The sequence below is a fragment of the Aegilops tauschii genome, chromosome 6 (genome assembly GCF_002575655.3).
Source record: "Aegilops tauschii subsp. strangulata cultivar AL8/78 chromosome 6, Aet v6.0, whole genome shotgun sequence".
NCBI classification, from domain to species: Eukaryota; Viridiplantae; Streptophyta; class Magnoliopsida; order Poales; family Poaceae; genus Aegilops; species Aegilops tauschii.
The window spans coordinates 309,873,720-309,894,826 of record NC_053040.3 but is presented as its reverse complement, the minus strand read 5'-3'; the positions used below and the strand labels follow the sequence as shown (position 1 = coordinate 309,894,826).

General features: G+C 44.5%; 1 non-coding gene across 1 annotated transcript; it reads left to right on the top strand.

Annotated features, from left to right (window-relative positions):
- Positions 1–18,161: 18,161 nt before the first annotated feature.
- On the top strand, positions 18,162–18,234 carry TRNAK-UUU (transfer RNA lysine (anticodon UUU)). Its single transcript has one exon. It is a non-coding gene; the product is annotated as a tRNA-Lys (tRNA).
- The last annotated feature ends 2,873 nt before the right edge of the window (positions 18,235–21,107 follow it).

Here is a 21,107-nt window from a genome sequence, read left to right as displayed (position 1 = left end):
TCCTTCAGAAAAAGAAAGCTAAGTCAATTGGTGTTGAATAAACAAAACCACACCGAACCAGTCAGGAGTTTTCAGAGATTATGCCCAGCGTCACATGACACCACTTCATTGTATGCAACACGAGGAACCGATCAAGAAAGACGAAGCGGACATGCACAAGTTCAAGAGCGAGGTCAGACAAGCATGTATCAGAACAGCAACGTGATCAAGGCTGCAGCTGCTGCTGCGAGGACTAACGTCACAAGGGAAATCCGGCAGGAACTGAAGGCCACCGATCCCGACCGATCGCACGGCACGGACGTCGAAAGCTCCTCCATAGTCAACGGGGGCACTTCACTTGTCCTGGGGTGGCAGCAGCACGGACATGCACAACTGATTTGAATTAGTACACACGAAGTATGATCAACGATTCCGCAAAGATATTAATTCCAGTGTAGTGTTCAAACGATCAAATGGATGAGATGATCAATGATTGCTTGGATTAAAAAACTAGAAGGTACAGTTACAACTTAACAGATCAGTGCACTCAGAGTTTGAGAAGACTATGTATATAGCATCCGCATCACCAGGACACTCGATACTGTAATTAGTAGGCAGTTACAAGTTAATAGAACAGATGCTGCGAGTAGAAGAATTGAATCAATAATCAGTTTTATCATACAATCAAGTTTGAATCTGTATTCCTATAGCCCTATAGCAGCATATAACAAGAAATGGAGAGAACACCGCAAGTGAAAATAAAAAAATTCCGTTTTGTTGTGGGCAGATGAGCAGGGATCATATGGTGCGAAAGCTGAAATGGCCAAGAGTCTCTGAATGGCATTAGTGGCCGCAGATTCACCGAATTACTAGACAAGCAGAAAAATGTTTACCTGGAGACATTTTAGGTGTGGGAGGTGAGTCAGGTGTGAAATGCATCTCAGGAAGCGACTTGAGCCCTGTTTCAAATGGGGGGAAACAAATAAATGAAAAAATAAAATTGGTACATTCAAAAGAACTGCTCAACTGATCAGTAATCATGACTAACCATAGCAAAAAAGCACAGTAATAATATCCCTAATATAGAGTAGCATCCAGAGCTCACTGGTAATCCGCATCTACCACCAACCATCACCAATGTAGCTTCACAAGGACTCACAAGAACAAGGATAGGAGCGCATAAACTTATTTTGTAACTTGTTCGGTGATCAAGAACACGCGCATAGGGAGCACAAGAATCGATCGAAGCATATACTCGCCATCAAGAAGGGACAAGTTTCTCCCCCCGGCCCTACTCCCCAACCAACCCACCGAACTAACTCCATACGTTCATCATCATACATTGCGTACCGTGCATTTTTCCTCTTCCTTCCATACTGTGCACGAGGCCTTTGGCTACTCAATTTATTTTCTTTTGCTGCTTCTCTATTCTACATAGACCCGACAATCTCCCTCCGACAAAAGCATACTTTTTGAGTACTCTAAAGAAATATAGCCCATTGGGCCAGCTTTAGGATTATGCTTACTCCTACTGTGGAGAAAACCAGAGGAGTCCGACTACCATTCCTTTGTATGAAGTACGTACTTGTTCTTCACCGTGCAAGCTCTACAGGTTTTGGAATCCGAGGCCTTCAAGTTCAACCGTAGATGTAGAAGCAAACCGGTAATTAAGCATCGAGCGAATGAGAGACGAGTGAGATGCCTTTAGCTCCTAGAAGTCCTTCTTCAACTTTGCTATACGCAATTCGTGCGCCAAATAGAACTGCTAGACTACGTCGAGTTGTGACCACTCATGCCTCTAAAGAGTGAGGCAAAGGGTAACACTAGGGTGGAGCTCCACCTTTTGTTCTTCTAGCTCGGACTCTTAAACTAGAAACTATATAAGAGGCACGAGATGATCAGGTGTGTGCACTAAAGCTCGACATGATGAAAGCTTATGAGAACTTCACTGCTATAGCTGATACGGGATCTAATGACTTATTTCTTAAAATAGGGTTTTGTGACTACCGAAAGTTTCTCTTTTCATGACACAGGGGGGGTCTCTGTGGCCCTAGTTTCTTTGGCCCATTTGAAATGAGCTACGAATAGGTCCTACTTCAGACAATCCTTCGTTGTCCCTTCAGAGGAGATGAGTGGGATGACGAATGAGTTCTTTAAACATCTCTATACTGCTAAAGGTACTGAAAGAATGGAGGATGTTCGTTCTGTCGACAGTTCCTCGGAAAGTATCTCAGGCAATGAATTAGCAATTGACTGCGCCCTTTACTGGTTCTGAAGTGTGACCTTTTTAAGATGTACCCTGAAAGGCCCCTGGCCCGGACGGCTATCCAGCCCACTTTTTTTCAGCGAAGGTGGGATTTCTATGGTGATGAGGTTAGTGACTTCAGTTACCTTCTCGGTTCTTTTCAATGGGGAGTGTCTTGAGGAATTCAAACCTTCTTGTTAGCAGCAGTTTAGGTATTCAAAATAGCGAAATACATAAATTATCTATCTCAAGTACGTCTCGTACTTATCTTGAGCCATCAGTCAGATTGAATGCAGCGCCCTGCTGGCAGCCCCTGACCTCTGTTCCTATGGGGGAAAGAAGGTGTGGCTTTGGACCCCAAACTCTTCCATGACGCCCTTCTTCTTATAGCGTGGGTAAGTGATCAATACATAAAAAAATCACACCCATTGGATCCATCCTGATATGATTGGGTGATTTGCACGTTCCCTTAAGAACAAGCACACACACACTAAATCCTGAAAAGAAAGATAGATGCTCATCTTCACACTGATAGCAGCAGGCTCACTACGTACGTTGTCCAACCCACCTCGTAAGACATCTTTCCTCGGATAGCCAAGCGAAAGAGGAGGTCTCAAGCGTGCAAAAACACATGTATGAGCAGGAAAAGATGTGCAATCAAGCTCAGAGACTGCAGATAACGGATCTCTCAGGCACCGGTTTCCCTCAGTTTAGGAAGGGAAGCGAGCTTTCAAGGGTCCCAGGATAAAAAAGGTAATTAATATGTCTCCGATCGAAGTGATAGATAAAGGCTTTACCCATTGGCAAGGAACGCTTGGAGGAGTGAAACAACAATTCCGCCTAGCGTAGGACACGTATATTTGATCCAATCTAGCAAGCGTAGCCAGCCCCACCCACGGGTGAAATTGTACAGCTCCCTATCTCGTTGAAAGCCCCTTTGCTTACAGAAGAGAAGAGTTGGATGCCGTGGTGGGAAAGCTCCCGTTTCAACTTTGCTTCTTGTAAGCTTCGGTATAAATAGCTCACTTGCGGGATCTAATCTCATTCTATGGGAACAGCTTTCATTTCTATCTTTTGGCTTAAAGTGGTGAACAAATCCTTTCTCTTCACTTTTTGTGCTCCGCATGGCTCCGGTCAAGATGTGAATCATCCTGTATATACATAATTAGGAGACCTCTCACGAACTTGTTAAAGAAAGGAGTACCATTTGTGTGGACAAGCCAAAGCAATCCTTTGATGTTCTCAAGCAAGCTTTAATTGAGGCCCCTGTGTTGGTTCTCCCTGATTTCAGTAGAAGATTTGTGCTAGAGATAGATGCCTGTGGGCATTGGAGCTGTGATAAAGGGTAGAAGTATTCGTGTGGGGTGGGTTTCGAAGGGAAGGTTGCACAATAGATCGGAGATCCTTTGAGGAAGACTGAAATGACTATACTTATAGAATGGTCCATATCGAACAGATACGATACTGGTTTACACAAAGAATATCGCCTAGCTCTAAAACGGCAGCACCTGAGTGCAACTTCGAGTAAGAAAGAACGACCTTCTGCTACCTTTTTACCGGGGCATTGTTTTAACAACTTTAGCTGATTGATCTACGAATGGAGGGATTCAAGCTTATTTTTGTTAACCGAGATGCAAACGACTAACAAACTGGATTCGAAGCCACCTGTCGTAATACTACATGTGGGTCCTTTCTGTGGAGCCTTCAAATGCAATAGCTAGCTGCCCAACGGCCAATGCCACAGGCAAGACTCCATTTTCCAACTTATACAACTCTTTGGGGTCCGAAGATACTCGCCATTGCAACTTAATAAATAGGACCGGTGGGATCGCCTTCAACAGATATATCGGTTTCACTACTTTCGTACCCTTTGTTTTGGTCATGTGGATGACCTGCAGACCGTAGATAAGATGGATACCCACGTACTGCCTTCAATGAAGAGAGTTTTACCAAGGACCCTTAGACAGATAGGGGGGACAGACAAAAGGTATGCAACCTGCTGAATATTGTCACCGAATCGCTCACTGACAAATACTTGGGGCTCCCCTCCCTGGTAGGAGTGGATAGGAGCGACTGCTTCCAACACTTAATTGAGAGAGTTTGCACTCGGATTAATGGCTGCAAAGAGGAAGGGCTAATTGGCTCCGCCATGGAGACCGAAATACGAGCTTCTTTTATCACATCATTTTGCAATGGAGAAAAAAGAAGAACATAATAAAGTTTCTGAATGACTAAAACGGCAACAGGATCGAAGGTAATGACCAGTTAGCATCTCTGATACAGGGTTAGTTTGAGGGACTGTTCACCTCAGAAGTCCTAGCTCCCGACCCTGGGCTACTGGGGAAAGTAAACAGGCGAGTAACTGAAGAAATGAACGCAAGCCGCTTGGCTCCGTTCACGGCAGATGAAGTAAAGGCAGCACTCTGAATTCAATCGAGAGTTAGGTACAGTAATCTTCAGATAGGACAATACCTCCCCCAAAGCATTGTCAAGTGTTGGAATTAGGGCACCAACCACGAATAGGAGTTGTATAGAACCCCGGAAAGAGACCTTTGATGAAGTCGGCATCCTCCCAAGTGGCATTTGCTTGATCCAAACTAGCCAACTTCCTTGGTTGCTAAAAAACCATGCAACGCAAGTAATTTTCCACACACTGATTCACACGTTCTGTCTGGCCATCTGATTGTGGGTGATTGGCAGAGCTAAACCTCAATTTCACTTGCAGTGCTTTGAAGAAGGCCTGCCACATGTTACTTGTGAATATCCAGTTTCTATCAGAGACTATTGACTTTGGCAATCCATTCCACTTAAAAACATTATCCATGAAAGCATGAGAGACTGATTGTACTGTATAAGGGTGAGCAAGGGGAATGAAATGAGAATATTTAGTGAACCTGTCCACCACCAACAATATGACTTCTTGGCCCAATGATTTGGGAAGACCCTCAAAGAAATCCAGGGAGATGTCAGTCCAAGCAGAAGTAGGTAATGGCAGTGACCAGACAATTCTTCAATGTTGTGAAGGCCTCAATTTGAGCATCTGACCACTGGAATGAATCTTTTTCTAGACAGTCATGAAGTGGCCTAGAATTGATCCCATAATTCTTGAAAAATCTTCTTTTTCTGCAGCCATACCAAGAAAACTCCTCAACTGAGTGATAGTCTTAGGTGCTGGCCATTCTTTGATGGCAACTATTTTGTGGGGGTCTGTAGATAGACCCTATCCTTAGATAACATGCCCTAAATACTCCACTTGAGGGACAGGAAAACTGCATTTGCTAATCTTAGCATATAGTTTTCATGACCTTAGAATGTCCAGGACTAACTTTAGATGCTTGAGATGAGCTTGTTTGGTCTCGCTATATATCAGAATATCATCAAAGAATACCAAAAGGTATTTCCAGAGCAAAAACATGATTCATTAAAGATTGGAAGGTAGCAGGTGCATTAGTGAGTCCAAATGGCATCACTAAGTATTCATAATGACAAAAATATGTCCTAAAATTTATGAATGTCTTCTCTTCTCATTCTTATCTGATGATAACCTGATCTCAAATCAAGTTTGGAAAACAGTTGTGCACCATGTAGCTCATCTAATAGATCCTCAATGACAGGAATATTGAATTGATTTTCTGCACTTAACCCGAAAGCAAGTTTGAAAACAAGACCTGCTCTGTGAAGTGATGGAAGTAGTGAAGGTTTAGGCTTCGGATCTGTGAAGTTCAGATTTTGGAGTAGAGGTCATAGGCTAGTGCGGGTAGCCCTATCGGAAACTAGAAAGAAGAGGCTGATGCACCTGCCCGGCTGTGGGTGGGTTCAGCTCGATCAACTGGGATAGGAGTTTTTTCTCTATCTTTCTCCATGGTGTTCAAGAAGTGCGTCCAGAAAGCTGTGATTCATGGGAGGGAGCAGCTTCAATAGCTTTGGCTGTGAAAACTCTTGGTCTTGGAGCATCAGTGTCATCAGTTCACCCAAGATCAGCAGGACAAATAACTACTAGGTTTGTGCCAGAAAAGCATCTTGCGTGACAGGGAAAGAGTGGAAAAAGAAAGAGATTCATCAGCTATGGAATCTGACAGGTATTGGTATTGAACAGAGGGGGCTGTTCACAAAGCATCCCATGGATGGTAATGGTGCTTCCCCAGCTGCTATTCCTACTCCTTTGGCTGGTGCCAAATCAGGTGACTTTGAAGTCGAAGCTTGCCCGCAGAACGATGTAACCATGCTAGTAGTACTATGATTGCCTTAGAGCGCAGATGTCTCTGTCCCTAGGAACGTGATGCTTAGGTGCGAGGTGAGAAGTTTTGGGAAAGAGTATATTACAGCATTTCTAATTCGTGAATTTCTAATGATCGCCGTGTCCTGCATGCTGGATCCTCTACTATTCTATGTTCTTTCCGAAAGCGTGCCAATCCCTATGTTGTGTGGAGCTGAGCATCTTCTATTCGCTGGGATCAAGCTTTTCCTCTGCAGGGGCCTTGTGCAGTAAAACCCCTACGGGCGGTCCCCCATCGTCGTAAAGTAGTAAAGGTCCCCGCGAAGCTTTCGGGAAGAGGGGTAGTCTTGTGCGTAAGCATAGCATTTCTGGTCGAACCATCGAACCACACATCTTTTTTGGGTGGGAGGGTACTCCGAGTAGTGGGTACCTCGTAGGACCTCGACCCGCCTACTCAGGTCTTGTATGGATATGCAGGAAGGGGTGCTCCAAGGTGTGTGTAGGGGGTGTGTTTGTTCGCGAGAATGAATTCCTCGTCAAGTCAGGGGGGTGTGGACACACTTGCACAAATTCGGGTAACGGCTACAAGGGATAAAAATAAAGGAAACTGTACCCGACCAGGGATGGACGTAAACTCATAAGCTACCGAGGGTAGGGATAATCGTCCAGGTCTTATTTAAAAAAAAGCCGCGCCGCCACTGCAGGCAGGTTAGTTCCTCTGTCGTTGCCGGAGAGTTCTTGGTGAAGAGACCTTAGGATAAGTTGCTAAAACAAACGGAGGGGAGGATCGACCTGTTCAGTAGAATTCCGAAGAAAGACTCTTGGCAGCAGGTGGAGACATTTCTTTGGCCCCCTTCCAAATAAATGCGGGTAGGGTAGAGCTCGGCAGAGGGTTCGAGAATAGGGTATGGTTTTTATGGTCGGGTCCCCTACCACTAGTCCGGCTAGCCTTCTTTCGGGCAGGAAGCATGCCTAAACGATGGGCAGGCATCTCCCGCTACGCAAGCAGCATTGTTCGCCACCACCCGAGAAGCAAAAGATTCGAGAGTCAAGGCGGAGAAGACAAGCATAGTGGTCTAATGACAAGGGCCGACGACGGAAGCTCGGGACGGAGCCGTATGATGCGGAAGTCTCACGTACGGTTCCCTGAGAAGGGAGTGGCTACCCACTGGAGCTTCGACCAACTACCACCGGTCAATTCCGCTTTGGGGCCACCCCTGACTCTCCCATCATTATAGGGGTATGGGGTTCGAGACAAAGAAAGATCAAGGCAGCATATCAGTTTTTCCTATATACTTTACTTGGATCCGTTTTTATGCTATTAGCTATTCTGTGGATTCTTCTCCAAACAGGAACCACCGATTTACAAATTTTATTAACCACTGAATTTAGTGAGCGGCGCCAAATCCTTCTATGGATTGCTTTTTTCGCCTCTTTTGCCGTCAAAGTGCCTATGGTACCAGTTCGTATTTGGTTACCCGAGCCCATGTAGAGGCACCTACGGCTGGATCCGTCATCTTGGCTGGAATTCTTTTAAAATTGGGAACCTACGGGTTTTTAAGATTTTCAATACCCATGTTTCCAGAAGGGACACTTTGTTTCACTCCTTTCATTTATACTCTAAGCGCGATTGCTATAATATATACTTCCTTGACCACTTTAAGACAGATCGATCTTAAGAAGATCATTGCCTACTCCTTAGTAGCCCATATGAATTTGGTGACTATTGGTATGTTTAGTCGGGCGGCGGCCATTAGGTCACCTATTTTGAGTTATGGACACACAAGCAAGGCCAAAACATGTGTGCCGGGCGTGCGACCCATCAACTTACTAGCAATAGGGGAGAAAACTTAGCATGTCGCAACAAAAGCGTCGATTCGAGGCGTCAGCAAAACACCGCCATCTATTCCTAAAACAAAACCCCTTAGCACCCCGGGACGGGAGTGGGGGACGGCCCTACGCAGACAGCAGCAGCACCGGCTCTACGAAGTCCGAATCGAATCTTTCGGTTGGCTTTCCCGTGAATAAGAATTGTTGGGCGCGGTGAAGCGAGCGCTTCTAGCTGTTTCGCTTGCTTCTTTCTTATTGTGGCGGCTATTATGGCGTGGCTGAAATGAACGAAAAGCGAGATGATTCAAATCGATTGATAGATGGCCTGATCTGTTCTGATAGATCGAAAGGTTTTCTATCAATAATAAGGGTTGACCTCTTTCTATCTATTGATGATACAAGATATCTATCTATTCTGGATCCATCAGAAAGAAATCGATATGTATCTGATTTTTTCTACATCGTATGTAGAGCGCCCAAGCGTTTGGCCAGCTCAGTTCTATTATCCATCGGTCCAATGCACTGGCTCATCTCATGGAGGGAAAAAGCAAATGTAGTTAGTTGTCTTGTCGTTGTTCGTCGCCTCGACACATTCCCCAGCATCGTCCCACACAGAAAGAAAGAGCGTGGAGCCCCGGCCCGACCTATACTCCGCTAACGTAAAGCGAGGAGTTGAGCCTAAACTGGCGAACCGAAGTCACTTTCGTAACCATACTTCCTACAGCTAACACGTGCCCAGTCCAGCGGGAACGCGAAGCGGAAACGAACGTGAGCTGCTATACCGAATCCCCCGCTAGCCATCGGGGACCTAGTGGTAAGGCCATGATCCGCAGGGGAAGGGATCACTCATTCTTCTATTGGGGACAGGTGCACGAACGACAACTCCAAACGTCAGACATCCGCCGCCTATACCTACCGTTTAGGTGGCACCAGCAAAGAAGTCATATTGATTTCTTAGTGATATGCTACCTTCGGGTTGCTGGTATTTCAGAATATTGATGTAGTTGACCAAAAATAATAGATCATGAAGTTTATGTAATCAATAACCTATGTAATCTCCAAACCCATTACTAGTGATCCGTCTTGGCCCCTGGATTAGTTGTCATCGCTCGATCACTTCCTTTTCCACTAAGTGATTACTTAGGGACCTTAGCATGCGATCTGGGCTGTTTCCCTCTCGACTTTGGCTCTTAGCACCCAATCAGTCTGTCTGTACTAAGGATGACGGCCTGTATTCGGAGTTTCCCTGGGGTTGGTAAAGCGAAATGGGGGCCACCCTAGCCCATTGAGTGCTCTACCTCGGTCCATGGACATCATACGCTCTACTGAAATAGATTTCGCGGAAAACCAGCTATATCCGATCTTGGTTGGCCTTCACCCCTAGCCACAAGTCATCCCCGTATTTTGCCACATACATGGGTTTGGTCCTCCAAGGCCTGTTAGAGCTCTCTTCAACCTGCTCATGGCTAGATCGATCGGTTTCAGGTCAAATAGGAAGAACGTAAATCTTCCACCTCTGGAAAGCGCCTACACCTAATGGCTTAAGCCGCTGTTCCCATTTCCTCACTGACCCGTCATGCGAAAGGTACACCGTTAGAGTGAGTGCGCCCGCGCTCCGCTCCTTCGACTGATTGTTCGCATCGGATCTCAGGTTCTCTATTGCACTCCCCGATTGGGGTTCTTTTCACCTGTACCTCACGGTACTTGTACGCTATCGGTCATTGAGGAATACTTAGGCTTAGAGGGTGGTCCCCCTTTCTCGCGTAAAAGCGATCATCATTTGAACACGCCGTGTTTTACTGGGAAGGATCAAACCATGGGAACGAATGAACAGGGCTATCACCTTCTTTGGCCGGATCTTCCAATCTTTTTAGAAAACCAGTTCACTGCGCGCCCCACCCCGTCATCAGTCCTGTGTTGCCTATGCTTGCGCCCCAAAACGGTTGCTGACTTTGTACAACTCCGTAGGGCGCGCTACGGCAACTTTTCTAACTACGCTTGCTGCTTGCTAGTTTTTCCATCATCCAATCCACAACAAATCGAATGAAACCGCTTCGGATTTCTTTTGATGAAAACCCTTGTTCCGCTCTCGCTTGCCGCTACTAACGGGGTCTCGGTTGATTTTCCTTCCTTTAGCTACTCAGATGTTTCGGTTCGCTAAGTTTGAAAAGTCCAAAGAGCACAGACTAGCCACGGAGCTTGGATACGGTTTCCCGATCGGAGATCCATGGATCACAGAAAAATCTCTCCCCATGGCCTTTCGCCTCTGAAAGCGTCCTTCCTTCTCAATGCCCGGGTATCCATCCAATGCATGATTTTCGATAGCGTCGAACATGAGCGGACACCCACACAATCTCGATTTGACACAGCAACACTTTCCACCTCTCTTCCTTCCCTTGGATCAGATAGGAAATCCTCACTTTTCCAAGACAGAAGAGAAGCAAGCAACGGATTGAGCAACTAGCGCGAAAGCCGTTGCGCGTTAGCGCATCCGTTTTCTTGCTTGATTTTTATACGATTTTTTGAGCAACTAGCGCGAAAGCCGTTGCGCGTTAGCGCATCCATTTTCTTGCTTGATTTTTATACGATTTTCTGAAGTGATCTGTCCAACTAAGTAGAAAAGGACACTAGAGTGTGGCTACACGTGGTATAGGGCTACTCGTCCCGCCTGATGTTGAGGGAGCTAAAGTGGAACTCTCACATACATGTTCCTTAAGTTTTTAGCTCGCTAAATGATACAGTCCTCGCTGATGGATCGGCAAGTACTCCACGGTCAGCGGCTATCAGCTAACGTTATGGGCCGTTAGTGGTGGTTCATTGCCTATAGTGTTGTAATCCGGAATCCAAGTTTTGTGATAACCGTGTTGTTTACTTTCAGTGTTGTTTATTGTTCACAGCTGGATTGAGCTTGATTGAGAGTGTCATGCTCTGTCAATATCTGTTGCAGGAGTTGTCATTCTCTGTTACTAGAGTTGTCAATCTCAGATGCAGGAGTTGTCAGTTGCAGCCATTCTCACTGTGTCAAGCTTGTGACTTGCGTTGTATCAGGTTGGTAACAGCTTGTATCCCGATAGGACTAAATGTAGCCAGGAGTTGTCTTAGGTTAGTCTAATGTGCCAAAACGTTAGTCAAACCACCTAGGTTGTGTTTGTTCTGGAGATTTCAGCTAGTCCGAGTGATCTGGGTTATCTTACGTTTTATCCCTGTTTCAATCTTTTTTTCGATTATCGGGGTTTTGTAGCAGCCCAGCAGCATCCGTGTGACAGAGAGTCATATTAAGGATATAATAATGCTTTCCCCTTGAACCCCTTGCAGAAAAAGTAGGAAAATGGACTGAAATTGTTGGATAAGTGGATTTGCAGTATCTCAACAATCAGAACAGCAAATATTCCATCATCCAAACTAAGCTTCCTCAGATCCTAACCCATTGGTCATTATCGAGCCTCGTGACTCTGGCTGTGTTGATATCTTCGTATTACCTGTTATCATCCTATCTATCTGGTTATTGCTTTATGTGTTGGTTGGGATTTCACTATTTAAGTAGTATAGTTACTGATTCTATTGACTGAAGGATTGCTATTGCTGACATCTTCTGTGATGGAAGCCGAGGGAAAGGCCACCAAGAGATTCGGGTGGGTCGGCCTTCTATATTACCTAGTCGCCCGTTACGATATTCCTTTACGAGAATAGCCTACTTTCGCTTCTAAAGTGCATTTTTTTCAACAACTCAATAGAACTTTTTTCTTTTTTCATATTATGTTATTTGCACTTTGGATTTTCCTCTCTCGCTCTTGGACACTTGTTTAGCTTGTTAGAGGGAATGATCCGCCCGGGGATCCGGGTTTTTTCCTTCCTACGATGAAGGTGCCTTAAACCAAATGAATATCTCAAGCACTCGAGTAAGATGTGGACGCACATTGAGGATGAAGGGAACGCGCTTCTGTCCTTCTGTCATTGGACTGATCATTTCTTTTGGCTTTCTAGGCCATAGATTAGTGAACTTTCTCTTCTAATGAAATAGATCTTTCAAGTTTTCGTATGAGTCTATTAGTCATAGGTTTCTATTTTGTTAGTTCTACCGGAGATAGGTATGGAAGCCACTATGAGTATATATCTAGGTATGCTTCTAACTTAACCTCACGCGATAAACGGAATCCCTATCATGAGCGCAACTGTATTTACAAGTTCAGTAGCCTGAGTGAGCTTTCTCCTCAATATGGATGTGGTGATTGTTCATAAACTCCATGAAAATCAGACAGACTTATTATCAGTGCTCCAAGCTCCATGTGTTCTAGGGCTAAGACTACATTGGTGTAGGCTCCCCTTATCCTTCCTCTGGCATTCGCCGATCGATTTCTAAATGAGTGGAATTTCGATTCTCTAACTGCTCAAATAGCAATGGTTTCCTGTTCCGCATTGACCCTAGGATTGGCGGCTTGGCTTAAAGAATATGGGATTCTCTTTCCGGTGGAAAATTGCATCTGAAAATGAGACTGAGATCTACTTTTCGAATTGTCAGAGGCTATGAGATCCACTTTCTTTTGGAAAGGAGAAGGGAGAAGCAGCATTTCAACTGTGTGAGGATGGACTCTAGACCCACTCATTCTGATTCTATGATTGCAATTTCTCAAAATGGATTATAAAGTTGATCCTGTTTACTAACTCACTCTCAAAGTAGAAATACCGGACCAGGTAACCAGGAGATAAGGCCACTCGGCAAGACTGGACTAGTTTAACACGGCTATCTAGTGGAACACTATATATATAGGACTTGTAGAGCTTGAAAAAGCTTGTTTTGGTCTTTTTTCTCTTTTCCGGGCACTGAACTTCATAGACAGACTTACCAACTGATGAGCCAAAGTAGCAAATTTCTTCTTTCTGGGAGGGGCGGACTCTACGTTGGTAGCTCGAACTTTCATTTCTTCCTTCCATTTCATCTGTTCAAGTAGTCTCCTTTTCAAGTAGATACGCTTTGATACCAGACTGGTGTGCATTCTATGCTTACCCAGCGAGCGAAGGAGCGAGCCAATTCCTCTGTTCCGGTAGAGCCAATTACTTTGAAGAATTGTTTACTTTCTTGTCTTTCCTCCAGTGAACAGAGTGGAAGACCAGGTATCTTCGTAGTTGGCTCTGGAATGATTGCTTGCAGGATTTCATATTTTCCAGTGATCAGCTTAGTTGGAAGAGATAGATAGGAGAAGCGAATGCCAGATGCGCGGTGTGCCAATCAATCCAATTTCGTGAGATCGAGTCAAGGTAAGAAGGAAAAATTCTTTGGAGTAAAGTAGCCTGGAAGAAAGAATAGGAATTGATCTATCTATAGTATAGATAGAGTGTCAGATGAAATGCTTGACAAGGCAAGGAAACAGAACTTCCACATCCTCTGTTCACACTACCTGGATTGGAATTGGTTCTATCGAGATATACTGACTTGAAACAGGAATTTCTTGGTAACTGATGCTTCTTTGAAGCAAGTGCTTTCGGGTTGGCTCTTCTGATATGTGTGTTTGCTACCCATACGGAACAATTTCATTGATGAAAGATGGATGGCTATTCTCCACATTTGCCAGCACAATGCACTTTTTCTTCTATTTCGTGATTCCTTTCTTTCTGTCGCCATTTCAAAATGGATTTCTCCTCCTGGTTTTAGTCACACACGTCTTTTCCACCTAGGAAGGATGCCCCTACGATCATTCCATGCTCTGCATTCGCCCGAGCGGTCCCCAGGGAAGGAAGCCAATAATGGGAGTGTTAGGGCGGAACTTCATTAATGAAAGGATTTGCACTGCCCCACCGTACCGCAGGGACGAACTTCAATAGCCCATCATAGCACTCTCAGTCAGGGGGTTAGGGAACTCTTGAAATATTGATAGAATAACATTTATTTTTCATAAGTTTCAGTGGACGCAGAGCCAGCAAGTGTAGTTTTTCAGCGTAAGGTCAAGTTACAGAAAGGCCTATTTTGATAAGCAAGGCATTGCAAACAAATAGGTAGAGAAGAGAGCTAACCTAAGGAGCGAGCTTGTTGTAGTTGGTCTAAAGGGGGAAATAAAGGACTGTCCCGCTACTACTTCCTTGATTCCTGGGAAAGAAGGAAGACCGAGGGTAACTAACTCTTCCTTCTGAAAAATCTATATCCCAGCTCGTTTTGATCGAGCCTTCCCCCCGTTTGGAGTATAGCCAAGTGGTAAGGCATCGGTTTTTGGTACCGGCATGCAAAGGTTCGAATCCTTTTACTCCAGAGCATACTTATTCTAGAAAATAGAAAAAGAAAAAGAAAGTCTCATCCCTAATAAATAAATGAAAGTAGATTTACATTATTTTTGTATTTCTAGGGGGAATGTTGAGGCAAACTTACAATGCTGACAAGCTGGTTAGGTGCCGAGTTGGATTAGACATCGCAGGTTTCAGTTTAAGAATTGGGAAGAGGTTAAGAACCTAGTGGAATCCACTGCGAGGGGAAGTGCTGAAGTGAAGAAAAGCCCCAATTTTGGAGAGGATTGCATAATTGGAGAGTAGAATTGGAGCAAGGCCGTGATCTGGTAGGCGACTGGTACAAGTGCTAGACTGGAGCTAGACAAGAAGCGTTGAGCAGGAACTTGAGCAATTCCAGAAACTTTAGAAGAAACTGGATATGTGGCAACAAGAAGGGCTTAGCCAGAATCTTGAAACAGGTATGATACCGGCACATATCAGCCTGATGTGATGTACCTGAATTCATTCATGTTCTGTGGAGTCTTTCTTTTAATATTCTTATTTTTTCTCAGTTTAATTAGGAAGCAAATGCGGTTTCAAGATGAACTCAACCTCGAAAAGGAATTCAATTAGCTGTGCAGTTAGCCCTTTTATATTTAATAATTGGTTGAAATGGATATTGCCTGTCACTTGAAAATAAGGTTGTTTCATTTAGAATTCAGCAAGTTTCTTAGAAAATTGTTGTTAAACAGGTTGACGTTCCACTGGGAATGGAATAACAAAGGCTTTTGGCAGTTTGTGGATCGAGATGTGATTCGCTTTTTGAGTAATAGTTTCTTTCATTTGGTGTGCTCTTCCTGGAACCGGTAATAGGACAAATTTGGTGCATTCTAGTTTGCTGTTATGGTATTTACAATCCTTGAATTGTTTGAACCTGACTCTCATTATCTGTCTTCATGGTCTTGAGGGTATTTTGGATATCGTGGAGGTAACTGACGATGAATTCGTCTCTTGCCTCACCGATATGAACACAGAGTTTCCGAAGCTGCAAGAGTGCTTGGTTAAACGGTGCCATTAAGTTTCAACTGTCTTTAAACTTACTACTTCAAGTGCAATTATCAACTCCTTGCAAAATTGTTGGCTTTCTCATCTACAAAAGGAAACTCTGGTATTCAAGGAAACAGATAATTAGGTTCCACTCACTACGTCAACTAAAGCAACTGCATCTGGAGCACTTACCAGGGAAAATTGAATAAATAATGACGTAGTACGAGGGGATTTTTTCTCACTATTGCCATCCTGTGTTCAGTTCCAATTTCGTAGTAGGAGACAGACTCAATGTCAATAGATTCCTGTCCTTTTCTATAGAAATAGGCTTGGTCAAGTGCTTAAAAAAGAGGTGACCCGGATGATTTCAATGAATTGCTATTTGGTCAGATTGGAACAATTGGATTCAAAAGGAAAGAAAGACTGTGAACGAAGAGGGCCGCCCATGATCGATTGGATTCGGCAAATAAAGTAGAGGGCCCGCCCGTGTCACCACCAGTCCACCGAACCAGCTGTAGATCGCTAACTCTCTTGTCGACGCCCGGAACTTATGTACAAGTTAAGAATGAATTGTTCCCGAGTAGAGAGGGCAGTATAAGGATTCAGTAAGAAGGAGAGTCTACTTATGGAAATGCCATCCTCTCTTTCCTCAGTAACGGAGTGACTAGCTACCCCGACTTTTTATTCCAGTTCCATTCTTACTGGTGCAGGAGTCCAAAGTGCATCTTCCAACTCCCTAACTGCGTCTTCCATGAAGTTTGGGAGACCCCTCACGTGCCGCTGCCCGTGAGACTCGCCTTTGTACACTTTGCGCACCACTTCGACTAGACCCCACTACTACCTTGTATCCAAATACCTGCGATCTAGCTCATTCTTTTTTAATCCCTGCAAGCCTAATAGAACCTTGTTTCCTGGGCCAAGTCAGCCTATAAGTAAGTAGGGCTGAAGACAATTTGTTTGTTAGTTTTTCAATCTTCTTCCTTCCATGCTTAGAGTAAGTGGAAATGACCTCCTTGATCAGCAAGTAAGCGAGCGGTAGTTCAGTCTCCGACAAGTGAGGCCGAATAGCCCCAGGTGTCCTTTTCCTTCTAAACTAGCTGCTCTCGCTTGACTCTTCTAGTGAGCAAGCAAACTGGTCGGGGAACAGGGTCGGATCAAAGTAAGGATGGGAATAGCACTCACTCGTTGAAGGTAAGGCAGAAACAGGGGTTGTCCTCTCCCTTACTTAAGTCCTAGTCCATCTTTGCGTGCCCCAAAGGGGAAGTCAAGCAATAATGAGGGAACTTGACCCACACCTGACGAAAGAGTTTGGTAGCTCGAAGGAAGCAGAAGCAAAACCTGCTTTCTTTCTGTCCCAACCTCCAAGGGTTCCTCCCTGTATGACATAGTCCATTGGATTGGGGCAATGGTATGCACCTATGTTTGGTGTCCCCTCTCTCACTTCCTCGTCAGATCCTGGTCCCAAAGGGCAATACATTGAGTCAGAAAGACGGGGGGCTTTCGTAAATTCCATTCTATAGCGAACTAGCCCCTGGATCAGCTCTCATAGTGGGAGAATCAGAGTCAAGTTAGGCGTAAAAGAGGGTGTTGACATCATTCGTCGTGATTGGATCAATCAGACTCCCCCACAGGAAATGCCAAGGGGCGCCCTTTCTCATTATCATCTACCGCCCATTTCTTCATCATCTGCTGCTGCCTTAAGTGCGTAAAGTAGGCTCAGCTTCTTAGGTTTCTAAATATCTTGTAGTAGCCGAAGGTAGTCCAGTCCGCTTGTTAGATTGAATTGAATCTTATATAACCTACGTAGCTAAAGAGAAAATCATAATAGTCTAAGTGGACCTCTCAAAGGTATAAATAAGTAGACATTAGTCTTACTGGTTCGGTCTTTTTCTTTTTTTGTTATGATGCCCACATTTCATACTTCTCAATTCTTATTTATTCAAGGGTTCGTATGTACTGAGTGACTCTAGGTCTATTCAGATGCAGCTTCAAGAGAGCTTTATTCGGCCTTTGTATGACCGTCTTCCCTTCCTGTCTATCTCCTTCGGTCAGGTAGTTCTGCTTCCGATGCCAGAGGAGCAGGGTGGGATAGAAGGGTAGTTTCTGAGTTTGAGATGTCTGAGCTTGGAGGTTCCACTTCTCTAATGTGATAGTAAAGCAACAAGCAACGCCGCTCCTGTGCGCTCATCCCTTGCTTGTTCTTGAGCGCTAGTCATTCATCCCTAGCTGGGTTCTTGGGATATCTTGATTCTCTTTATGATGATGTAAGGGTCGGCAACAATGAATAAGGAATCGATCGGAAGTTCGCTCCAATCGATCTTCTATAGGAGTAGGAGGTAGCGCGAATACCCTCTTTCTTCCTTTAGAAGAGTGCTGGACCTCCACAATGTCAAACCATAGAACACAGCTCCTTTCGGTCAAACCCTAGGAAAGACGACTTTACCTTTTTTGTAGATAGTCTGAATTCGAGCTACTGTAGTCTCCCCTGTTGACCTTCGTTTTTAGATAGAATCCTCAATGAGTGGAAAGGACTCCCAGACTTGCTCCACGGTACTATACCATACAGAGTCGCGCCCTTGTGATATGATAAGAAGAAAAGGGGCCAGGCCGCCCTCTTTTCTTTTCCGCACCAAGCCTTCTTGTAAAATCGGGTGTATAGCTCAGTTGGTAGAGCATTTGGCTTTTAACCTAATGGTCGCAGGTTCAAGTCCTGCTATACCCAAAACAAAAAAAAACCACTCTTGTATTCGTAAGGATGCATAGTAGCCTTCAAAGAGCACTCTTTGGCCTTGAGAAAAGCCCCTTTCTCATCAACATCTTGACTTCGCTCGTTGTTTGAGGTAAGTATAAAGGAGATCAGATCTGTCCCGGGAATCGAAGGATACAGAAATATGGAATCGAGCACAGATTATAGGAAACAAGCAAATAGAACAGGTTGGATCCCATCTTTAACTGCACAGAGCAGCAGCCTACTATTGATTGATGATCTTACCTTCCTGAGAGTCGAGGAACAACAGATGAGATAGCCGAAAGGGGGGACCCCGGGTAATAGGTTTCCTTTTCCGGTTTCGGCTTGAGATAAATCAGGAACTGAACTGAGCACTCCACAAGTATGGATTGGATTGTTTCATTCTGATACCAACTTTCATGTTGGAAGATAAGGTTGCCATACTGGGAAAGGGGGAAAGGAAATAGGATCCCCTCTCTTCTCTACAGGGATGAACTTCTCCTCGCCGACCACTGGCACTATACTTAGGTTAGGCGCAATAGGTGACTTAGGTTGGGTTGTCTGGATCAATCCTATAACGAATAGCTCTCTTTCCTTTTAATGAACACTCACTAGATTCTGCTAAATAAGAATAACTGCAAAGATAAGCCAGGTCATCCGAAAATCCAGGAAATATTTCCTGGATTTTCTGCATGGCATATTTCCTATGATTTCACAACCTACTTTTTTTCTTAATTATATAGTATAGCACCTTCCCTTCATGGGGAGATGTTTATATACCAGCTAAATTCATTCATTCATTCATTACTTACTTGCTCTTCTTTCCCAGTGGTTGGAATAGGGATTTCCATGGATTGTAGGCCCTCGATTGTAATGATGGTATCAATGAAAGATGAAATAACATGATACTATTTAAAGCAATGGTTGATAGAGCGAGGTCTAACCTTGATTGGGTAGACCGAGAAGCAAACCACGAAGCAACTGGACTGCAGCCCCGAGAAAACAAGCAGTTCAGAAAAGCAAGTCAGGAATACGGTGGCGATGCAGCAACGATACACATTCCCGCAAGGGGTAGTGAAAAGCCATTAGGGGGAAGAGATAGGTTTCATATTCTAAGCCAAATTACTACACCATAAGGAGATTACCATTATGAGATGACACTTGAGAGGGCACTTTAAAGTGATTGAACCCACTTTCCATGTTAGTTTAAGCAACAATATCGCTAGGGACCAAAGTAGTGAAAACGGCAGCTCCATTTTCCAAAACTTTCTATCTCATAAGACTGTGAAACCACACAATTTGACATTCCCCTTGGGAAATAGGGAAAAACAGGCCCCGGATTCCGATAACTTATGTCTCGCCTAGTGGAAAAGTACACAATTGACTAAGAAGATTGGAAGGTGGTACGAAAATATTCATTGGGTCTTTCGTTCCAGCAGTCCTGATATAGCTTCTAGCTTTGACCGCTCTTAAGGTGCCTGCACTCTTGGATTGAATCGCTGACTTGTGTTTCGGTTTAACCGAAAAGAAGAATCCTATCATTTCACTACTCGACAGAGGCTCCTCATTCATCCATCGGATAGGACGCCCCATCTATGGACCAAGAGAACGAGATATTGACTTTTTTTACAGCTGTAACTACATTCTCACATTTCTTTTTTGATCTCATGACTTTTTATGCGATCGGAAAACAAAGATAGGCGGACGACTTGACCATAAGGTCGGATGTTTCCGTGAGCAGTAAGCAGCGGATCTCCCCTTTTTGGGGGAAAGCTGGTGGCCCTTTTGGCGTGTTAATTCTTTCGACGGGGTGGCCTTCTTTGTTCGGTAGATCCGCTCGAGGTGGTTTTCGTTTACCAGCGCGTAGGTGGTCTAAGTTCCTATGACCGAGTCTTTCTGGCCCCTGTGAACATATTTTCTTAATGTATTAAAGAGGGCCTCTCTAACCGGTGAAAAGTGGTAGGTGTCCACTAACGGCTATTCCTGGCTCGGCTCCGATAACGAAATTCCGGGAGGAGTCGGTAGTTGGGCACTGGATCCCTCGGACCTGGAGAATGTGTGACACTGGGTCGGGGTTTGGTGAACCAACAGGTCGCTCCTTTAGTTGAAGTATCGGGCCCCTTTTTCGTTGCCTAGGTTACACCTTCGGAATACCCCAGACAGGGATTTCACTCTATTCCCCCCAATCTTCACTTTACGCCACGCCGACTCTCCGTCGTGGAATTAGACCAAGGGTCGAAGACACATACCATAGGACCCCGTCTCCCGTATCTTATCTTTCTTGCGTAGGAGATCGAGACACAGCCTTAGGGCTATGGGGAAAGTGGATCGATTGCCCTAGAATTACAACTACGTAGAGGGTCTCTACAAGTCTATAAATAAGCTCCAAAAAATTGATCGGTAGTAGTCCGGTCGCACCCAAACAATAATATTCCAGAGGGAAATGCACCTAAGATCAAATATTTTGAGCCGGCTTCCGTGGAAAATTCAGACTTTCTTTTTGATGCTGCGATCACATAAAAACATAAACTTTGAAGCTCAATAGCTAAATACATGGCAATTAAATCATGAGCCGGGATCATTAAGAGCATACTGCGAGTAGGAAGTGGAATTAATACAATGAATTCAGAAGCATCAAACCTCTCTTTTTCGAAAAAATCGAAACACATCGAAATGGTACCAGCCGTACTTAATAATAGAAGGATTTGGCAGAAATATGTAAAATTGTCCCTCCTAAAAAAATTATTCCAGAATAAATGGGCAATAGTTAGCAGAGGTGCGCCAGCGGCGAGCAGAAGCAAGGTTATTAGATACCGAAGGAAAGCCCGGCCAGAACCACACGTGCAGGTTTCCCTGCATGTGGCTCG